Source organism: Equus quagga, unplaced genomic scaffold (assembly GCF_021613505.1).
Source record: "Equus quagga isolate Etosha38 unplaced genomic scaffold, UCLA_HA_Equagga_1.0 268.1_RagTag, whole genome shotgun sequence".
Lineage (NCBI taxonomy): Eukaryota > Metazoa > Chordata > Mammalia > Perissodactyla > Equidae > Equus > Equus quagga.
Genome location: NW_025799869.1, coordinates 1,491,879 through 1,501,145, shown reverse-complemented (window position 1 = coordinate 1,501,145; position 9,267 = coordinate 1,491,879). Strand labels below are relative to the sequence as shown.

The 9,267-nt window shown below is 46.5% G+C and overlaps 1 long non-coding RNA gene across 2 annotated transcripts; it reads right to left on the bottom strand.

Moving 5' to 3' along the window:
- Positions 1-301: 301 nt before the first annotated feature.
- Positions 302-2,279, bottom strand: LOC124233876 (uncharacterized). 2 transcript variants are annotated; one of them, XR_006887167.1, is made up of 5 exons: positions 2,156-2,279; positions 1,721-1,974; positions 1,401-1,479; positions 1,101-1,236; positions 302-491 (listed from the first exon to the last, which is right to left on the bottom strand). It is a non-coding gene; the product is annotated as an uncharacterized LOC124233876 (long non-coding RNA). The 2 variants fall into 2 exon arrangements; XR_006887168.1 differs by having other exon boundaries at positions 1,721-1,987; positions 2,156-2,194.
- Between the last annotated feature and the right edge of the window lie 6,988 nt (positions 2,280-9,267).

Genomic DNA, 9,267 nt, shown 5'->3' with positions numbered 1-9,267 from the left:
AGGAAGATTAGCCCTGAGCTAACATCTATGCCAGTCTTCCTCCACTTTATATGTAGTTGCCACCACAGCATGGCTGATGAATGGTATAGGTTCATGCCCAGGATCCGAACCCGCGAACCTGGGCTGCCTAAGCAAAGCATGTCAAACTTAACCACTAGGCCACAGGGTCAGCCCCTCCTATAGGGAGCCTGGTGGTCACACCCTACTAGCTGGTGTACCAGATGGCTGGCAGGAGCACCCCCCCGCCCCGCCCCCCCCATCACCACCATCAGGAAAAGTTAGCTGTCTCCAACTGCTTTGCCCAGGCACGTTTCACTTCATCAGCAAACACTGCATGCCGTCCTTCTAAGGGGAGCACTAGTCACGTCACATGTGCAGAAGATTGTAAAGACAGAGGAAAGTTGTCACAGGTCATCTTTCAGCTTTAAACACATGTTACAATGAGAATTCTGTTCAATCACACATGCTGCAGGATGAGACTATGGAAGAAGCTAGAAAAACAGTGGAGGTTTATCAGGTTTATCAGGTTCATTCTGGATTAACAGAATGCAACTATTAATAATTATATTTAATTAATAATAAATAATCTGAGACATAAACTAAATGGAGGGTGACACCAGACAACAGAGGGAAACTGGGACTACACTGGGTAAGCCACCTATATGATGATTACCCAAATTTTGTACGTGTTCTCAAAGACGCAACTTTTCACTTTGTTTATTTTCTATTAGATCTTTTTTATTTCCATTCTTATTATCTCCTTTTTGCTTTCTTGAGGTTTATTTTCTTTTTCATTACTAATTACTAAATTAGACATTTTGCTCATCAGCTGGTGTCAGCTCAAAATTATTCAAGAAGTACTGAAATGCAGAATGTCACGGAAACTATCAGAGGCCAGAAAAAATGTGTAAAGCTCTTAGTTGTCATGGTAACTGATAAAATCTTGTATCAGCAATTGGAAAAATCAGAAATTGGGCATTTGTATGACATTACTTTTTTATAGCTTTTCAAGGGATAGAAGGGAAATTTTTCTAATTAGGTTAATTTTTTTCCCAGGCCATTACTGAATTTAGCAAATGGCTTTTGCAGAGAGTACTAACCCAGGCTGTAGATAATGATCGGTCAACATCTCAATACCAAGAGAGTAGTCAAATCTAAAGGCAGGGACTGACTTCCAGGTTATGCAGAATGGGAAGCTGGTGACGTCCATCCTTGTCCACCGTGCCCTGGTAAGAGCTACAAAAACAATAAGATGGTGACGGAAAGTTGTTCTAATTTTCCTATTTTCATGCACTGCTCACAACTTGCCGATGTGTAACGTGGGTGTTGCTGCCCCCTCTCCATCCCCTTCTCACAGACTGTAGCTTTGCTAATCTACGAATCAGGGAGCTTTTTCTTACTTTCATCCTGTCTGGATCCTCTTCAGCATCTTCTGAGTAATGGGCCCCTGCTGCTGGCCAGCTCCATAGACACAGCCTCCTAAGGGCATAACGAAGAAAGGTTGAAGTTTGAAGTTCTATCCAAGACACTTGTTTTCTCCAACCAGCACAAAGCCCTTCAAACCCTGGGCCTTAGGCAGGACCGCTCTGAAGTTCCTGCATCTGGTGATGGTCCTCTCCACAGATAAGGCCTCCACCGTGCCCGGGAGTCAGCTTCACTTCCTGGCTCCCCACAGGCCAAGCAGCTTCCACCGTTCTTCCAGATGAGCACAGACACCCACCTGCCTCCTCTACGACATCCCCAGCAGGAGAGAGAACTGCAGAAGGTGTGCGATGGTGGAAATGAGTCTTCAGTGTTAGGCTGGATCTCAAAATTCTTAAACACGTGAAAGAAAAATATGTTCTCAAACTTGGGAAGAGGCGATGGCTGATGGTTCGCTGTTTTGACATGCCAGAACATCTTCTATTAGGCCTGTCTTACCCTCGTGGAGCACGCCGAGGGACCGTCTCTGTGTTGTCAGAGTACACAGGATTCCTTTAAAGAAAGACTGCAAAAAGTTATATAACCACGTTTTAACATAACAGCTCTTGAAAAATTACACCACTTTCTGGATGACTACTTTGGAGAAATACAATATCATTTTCGTACAAATCACACTAAATGAATACACAAAATGATATTTCAACATGATGGTTTCAGACAAGGACACACTCACCAGTTTCCTCGAGGCAGCATTTTCTAGCCAGAACGCCTCGTGTGGAACGAGCTGAGTGCCTGCCGTGTTTGGATGACCGCAGGAATGTTGCTCCACTTGTGTAAGCTCAGAGAGGGCCAAAGAGCAGGATCTTCTAGGACTTCCAGTTTCTGTGTAAAGTCCATTATTTGCGTATGTTTCCAGGCCCTGGAAGCATTTTTCCTTGCTACAGGTTTATTTTTGAGTTCAGTCTGAATGTAAGACAATCATAAACTGCATGAAGATGGAAAACTGTTAAGAAATGGTGCAGAAAGAAGAATGTACCTTCTGAAGGATGACTTCCCCACACCACTCACCATCCACTATCACGTCCTCTCGGCGTGGAGAAGATGAGAAGCCTTCACTACATTTCAGTACAGAGCAAAGGGGCCTCACATGGCTGCTCATGACTCACAATTGTTGCTTGTTACATCCATGACTTCTTTCCATCGTTCAATCAATATATGTTTTCTCTCTGTGCAAATGGTTTAGGATTCCTCATTAATGTTTCCATTACAATTAGGTGAACTATTTTTCATTGAATGGTTTTTCACTAAGAGGCAGGATTTCCAGGAAGAGGCAATTGAAGTATAAATGTATTTGACTAACTTTTAAAATGTGAAAACACAGTCGGATTGCAGCCCTGTCAGGTTAGAGGTGGACCTGCAGAGACTGTGGAGGTTCTGAACTTCCACAGCCAGGTAGACAGGTTATCCCCAAAGTTCCTGTGGGGTTAGCACCCTGCATGAGTCGGCTTCGGGGAAGACCTTCCCTTCTGGCCAGGCTCCTCGTGGCTCAGGACTTTCCCTCCCCACCTGAGTATTCCTGTTGATCACATGATCCTGGAACCAGCTCCTTCCACCTTCCCCGTCGTTTCCCTCCCCAGTGAGTTCAGAAGGCTTTATTCGTACGGGAATTTTGTCATTAGCAGCCATAATCCAAACAAAGCACACATAGAAGAGGAAACGGTACTTTATCTCCCATCTCTGTCTGGCCTCCAGCGACAAGAGACCGTCCCTTTGTGCTGAGGCACGGATCCTTGTAGCTCTGCCTACAACCCTCAGACATAGCTTCCACCTACCGTGCCAAGATGAGGACCCCAACCCAGGATGAGGACACCCTGGCACTGTCCTTGCTCTCAGTGGGGAAACGGCTCTCAGAGGATCTTTGTAACTCCCTTTCTTGCCAGGGGTGGAATTGAATGCCACAAGCCCTTCTTAATCAGACCCAACAACACACTTGTTCTCCAGTTTCTCCCAAATTATTGCACTGCGACCTCTGAACTCTGGTCATTAACAAACTCCCCTCTCCTCCCAATTCCTTCTCCCAGAGTTCACTCTCCGGCCTTTATGGGTCCTGACTGTCCTCCAGGACACACCTCCCCTGCAGTCTTTTCAGCAGAGGCCGACCTGGTCTCCCCGACTTTCCTCTTTTGGTGCAGGAAACGGGGTTTAGGTTCACCACCCCTTTTCCCCCTCCCCCACCTTCAAACAATGCTACTTTCAGGCTTAGGCCATTCCCCTCTACCACCTACTGCCTCACACGTGGCTACCCACTGTCCTCCTGGACACTCCCAGTCACATTCTTGTCACTTGAGCATCAATATCGATGGCGTCAAGCACATGGCTGCTCTTTCCTCGACCTTCTCATGGCCAATGACAGCTACCTCCACTCGGCCTCAGCCCCCACAGCCATGGTCCACACTGCACTGTAGATGATCTAGGGAGCCAGAGAAGGTGGTGTGGTTAGAACAGAGTGAACGGGCGTGGAGCATGGGGGAGACGAGGCCAGGGGTTCTGCCAGCCACATGGTGCAGGGCCTGGTAGGCTGGGGGCAGGTTTGCATGGTATATTCTATGTGCAAGAGGAAAGTTTTGAGCAAATAAGTGATCTAATTGGGTGTGAATCATAAAAGGATATCTCTGGCTTCTTTATGAGAATCGAATTATAAAAGGGCCAAAATGGACAGGTTTGGAATGTGTCATGAGTAGTTCCTGCAAGAGATAAAGGAAGCTTGGAAGAGACAGAGGACCCTACACAAGGCAGGAGTCAACCTCAATTTCTCCTTTGGCTACGACCCTCTTCACCAAGACTGCAGATTCCATGAAAAGGGGTCCTTGTGATTCTCCCCTGCACCATTTTGGTCTGAGCCACTGTCACCTCTCACCTAGGTGACTGCCTTCATGTCCTTCGTGGTCTCTCTGCTCCTCCTTTTTCCTACTCTCAATTGACTTAGAATTTCAATAATGCAGCATGAAGATTTCAGCAAAACATGTCTGTTTAAGCGAAGACCTCAAATACGACACAGGCTTCACTGAACCTAGGATGAACTTCGGTCTTCCCCGCAGCCTGTAGCCCCCGTGCTCTGCCTTTTGCCCGCTATCTAACCTCAGTTTCCCTCTTCCCATCACACAATTCACTTCAGCCCCCCTGATGTACGTCAGTTCTGAAAATAGTCTTATCTTACCTGGGGGAATTGGCATTCATGGTTCCTTCCACAAGGAAGGACATCAGTTCCCGCAGCTCTTAGCAGGCCAGACCCTTCGCAGCTGGGTGACCGTGTCCAGAGAGGCCACCTCTGGGACCCCACCTACACAGAGTTTCTATCACAAAGCTCCTTTCACAATTGCTAAGTAATTGACCTTTTTACTTAAAAATCTGCTCCCCGCACATAATGGTAGCTCCGCCCAGGACCCTCAGTTCCCATGTGAACACCTAGGGGGCGTCAGGAATTCTCTGAGCCCAGAGGGGTTGGAGGGTTGGGGCTGCTTCGTGCCTCCCAGCTCTCTGCCCGTAGGTCTGACCCACTCACCCTGGGGTCTGGCTGCCTCTCCTAATCCCTCCTTTAGGCAACCTCCTCATTACCCCAAACAGCTGCCGACGACGTGCTTGCCCTGGCTGAGCACCAGGTCACAGACTCGCAGGAGGGAGGAGGCCCTGAGGAGCCACTTAGGAAAATGTTGACGTGACAGCCTGCAGCATAGACAGACGTTTTCCACGTGGCTTTTCCTCCTGCGGTTTCCAGGGACTATTCTGGATCTCGCACAGCAGGGGCAGCGCAGTCACCACTAAACACAACGCCGAGCGGCACATGGCAGCACGCGGGAGTCGGCTTCGGGGAAGACCTTCCCTTCTGGCCCGGAGCTGTGCCCCTAGTCTCAGAAATCCTTCCCACGCCCAGTCAACAGTGTCTGGAGCCGGCGTGTCCCCAGGACCAATAGCTGGGAGATGTGAGCAGGCCCCTGATGTTTCTTCCCCAGGGACATTTGTCCATTGGGCTCTAGGTGCTGCTGAAGAAGTTACCAGCTAAAACCTCCACAGTGGAGATCTCTCCCGCTGCCCTTCTCAACAGCCTCTGAGGAGGATGCTGTAGCGGGAACCCCTCATTGGAATTGAACCTCCACAGAGGTACCTCAAGTGGTTGCTGCAGGCTTTGCCCATCTATAGAGTTTTGAAAAATACACGTCAGTAATTTAAAAAGTTAACCTGGTAGCTAATAAGAAATAAACATGTAGTAGTGTTCTGACAGGTGGCTGACAGGCTGCATTACGAGTGGGCCGTGTGAGTCATCACCCATTATAGGTTACACGCAGAAAAAAATTCCCACTCTGGAGAGAGACTCTAAAATGCGCTGCAGGCAGAGAACGTGCTTGGAATGACATCCGTGAAGCACGTCTCTCTCTCTGCAAAGTTCTTACTCCCACACACAATGTTTACTGGAAACGAAAGCATGTTCAGGTAGAAGAAATACTTTTTTGAAACAAACAAATATATGGCTAGTAATGGACAGAAATGCGTGAAAAACATTTTTCTTTGATCCTGCTCCCTTCAAGAGTTAGATGAAAGCAATTTAAACTCTTGTACAAATATCCAGATGTTCCCCCTCTGTAAATCCTAGAAATATTTATTTTCTTTATATGAAGACTGCGTATCTTCCCTCATAAGCAGTGGTCTGAATGGGTGGACCAGATCCTTGTGAGTAGCCTGGAAAGGAATCCAGTGTGGAAGAGAGGACAGACCAATGGCCCATCCCAGCTAGGTCCTGGGAAATGAGTCCCCACCCAGAAAAGGGTCACGGCTCTGTTTTTCCCCTGGCTTGGCTGTTTCCAATTGGTAAGCAAGTGGTGGGCTCTGTCCATCCCTCCTTCATGGGCTGTCATAAGGATTCCAGATCAGACGGGAGCTGTGGGAAACACAGCTGCAAGCACACGCTGTGATGGCTCTTTGATGTGTTGCTTTCACTGGGCTGAAGCACGGTCCCCAGAATCACCTTGCCAGTCTGCTTCCAGTTCGGGCCATGGACAAGGGGTATTCCCTTGTGAGAGCTGCAGGAGGGAGGGAAGCAGCGCCATTTTGTAGCCTTCACACATCTTCTTCCAGGCATTCAACCAAGCAATCTATGTGCTGCTGTGAAGGGGCTTTGCAGATGGGGTTAAAATCCCTAATCGTTTGACTGTAAATTAATCCAAAGTGAGATTACCTAAGGTGGGCCTGACTTACTCAGTTGGAAAGTCTTTAAAACTCCGGTGCAGTGGCCATGCTCTCTCCTGGTACAGCAAGCCTGCAGTGCAGAGGGAACTGCATGTGGACCCTTCGTTTTTCTCTTCCCTCACTGGCCCTCGTGTCACTCGGATGAAATTGCGCTCCCACGAGGATTAAGGGATTAAAGGATTATTGCGACATAGGAAGGCCGGGATTGATGTGAAGGGAAGGAAAGGAGAGGCCTTGATGGACTGTCACTGCCTACACGTGATAAAGTCGAGCAGCTGCTCCAAGGGTCGCCAGGTCTCTCTCCGTCTGTGTGTGGTTGTGTGTGTGCATGTGTCTGTCTGTCCGTCTCTCTTTCAGACTCTCTCTGTCTCTCGCTCTTTCTTAGTCTCACTCTGTTTCTCTTTCTCTGTCTGTTTCTCCCTCTCTCTCCGTTTCCCGCTCTGTCTCTCTCTCCCTCTCTCTGTGTCTCTCTCTCCCCTGAGGTGGGTCCCTGATGGGCTTCCCCACTGAAAAGGACTAACTCAGCCCCTTGACATGGGTGATGCTCTTGCTCCTGCCAGTGCCCTCAGCTCCTTCCAGCCTCCAGCCTCGTCTGCTAAAATCGCCTTCCTCTTGGGTGGGTCCCACTTGAAACCCACACTACACTGGCTTCTCCTTGAGTAGCCCACGTCTAGGCCATGGGAAACACACTCATGCTAAGAAGAAGTATTTCAAGCTAGGAAATCAGTTTTTTTAAAAAGGGATGGGCAGCAAGTTCTTTCAATGTCACGTGAGCTCAGTCCCGCCCGAGGGTTATTTAACCACTTCAGGAGAAGGTACCTTGACTGACTCACGGTTTCCTGTTTTCTAAAGCTCCCAGATTTAGTGAATGTACATGTAGACCCATAGATTTTGTCCAGCAGAGATGCAAATGATTTCTGTCTGGTAGAAAAGATAACCCTAAAGGTTCGGGTTTATTGCCCTGTTGATCATTAACCAATCAATGTTGTAGCTGATCCTGCAATCTTATCAGCACATTCATGGGTCATGCTCCCTGTATAAACCCAGCTCCTTAAAATAATAACTAAATGATAAATAAGTAAATAAGATAAATAAGTAAAATGATAGTAAGTCAGCTTACTATCTACTGGTCCTGTCAGGGATTAAATCATTGACATATTTCTCATCAACATGTTTGCGTAGGAGTCCTGCTTTTTAACTTTGTGAAAATTATTCTCTATCACCTGTGACCTGCACCCATGGAGGTACACACTCCATATCAAGTCACTTCTTTCCTCTTGGCCCCTAAACCAATGGGTGGCTGCAGATCTCATCCTGAAAACTTTCAAGTATAAGCCCAACGCTGGCTAACTGTCTCCAGGCAGGTCCAAGGAAGCCAGTCAGAGCTATGACCATCTCTTCAAAGCTCATCTTTCTGGGCTGAACCCAGTGAAAGTCACATCCTCCGGCCTCCCACATGGGGAGATTGCTCCAGTCCTCCAAAAACATCTCCAAAGGGTTATATCTCCAAGACCTTTTATACTCAGTCCCGAGGCTCTAAGGTACCATCACATCATACATACTTTTCACTGTGGCTGGATAAATATCCAGGGTTTAGAGTACAAGGACATTGTCAGTGTTCTTCATACTGAGCTGGGTAATGAGTTCTACAGAGTTGTGTTGAACTAACGTCCTTTGCAGTTGCTATTGAGAAATCCTATGCCATTCAGATTCTCAAAATATTCTGGATGTGATCATTTTTTTCCTTTCTCTCTAGCAGAGTCTATGACCCCATCATTATTGCTAATATTCTGAAATTTTACACTGTGTGCTTTATAGAAATTATTTTTAACTCCTTGTTCTGCATTTTTCAGTCTGGAAAAATTTGGAAACTTTTAAATCTGGGGAAATTTGGAAACATATGTTTCTATTATAAACTTTTTTTTTAACTTTTGTTTCTCCCATTTTTTTTTATTTTTTTTTACTTTTACTTTATGAAACATTGATTGTCTGCCTGGACTCTTCAGAAGAATTACCCAATATTGTTATCTTTCTCACATTTTCCATAGGTTTCTTTTAGCCCTGACTTCTGGTAAATTTCCTGAACTTTAGCATGCAATCACTCAATTAGATTTTTTTTTACACTTCTAGTGTTAAAAATTAATTTTTATTCTTTGAATGTTTCTTTTTATAGCCACATGTTCTTGCTTCATGAAGTTCTTATTACTTTGAAGATACTCACTACAGTTTTTAAAAATCACTTTTTTCTATTTCACGCACAGTTTGTTCCTCCTGTTACTCTGTTACTTTGTACTGGCCCATCTTCATGCTGGGACATTCCTCCAGATGGCTGGTGATCTGTCATTATCCTGTGTTTAAGTGTCAGGCACTGGAAACCTGGTGCCTCCATCGTGAAGCCACCTGGGGTCCGCTCGCTGGAGTCAGCTCTCCGCCAGGCTCTCACGTTTGTTGTCGGCTAAGACACTCTTCACTGTGATTTCTAACTTCCAAATCTTTCTCAGGGTGTCGCCTCCTCTCCTGTTCTTTGTCTTTGTGTGTGTTATGCTTACTTTATTATGATTTTTTTTCACCCCGGAGTTCAAGCAGGTTTAGAAGACAAGGAGA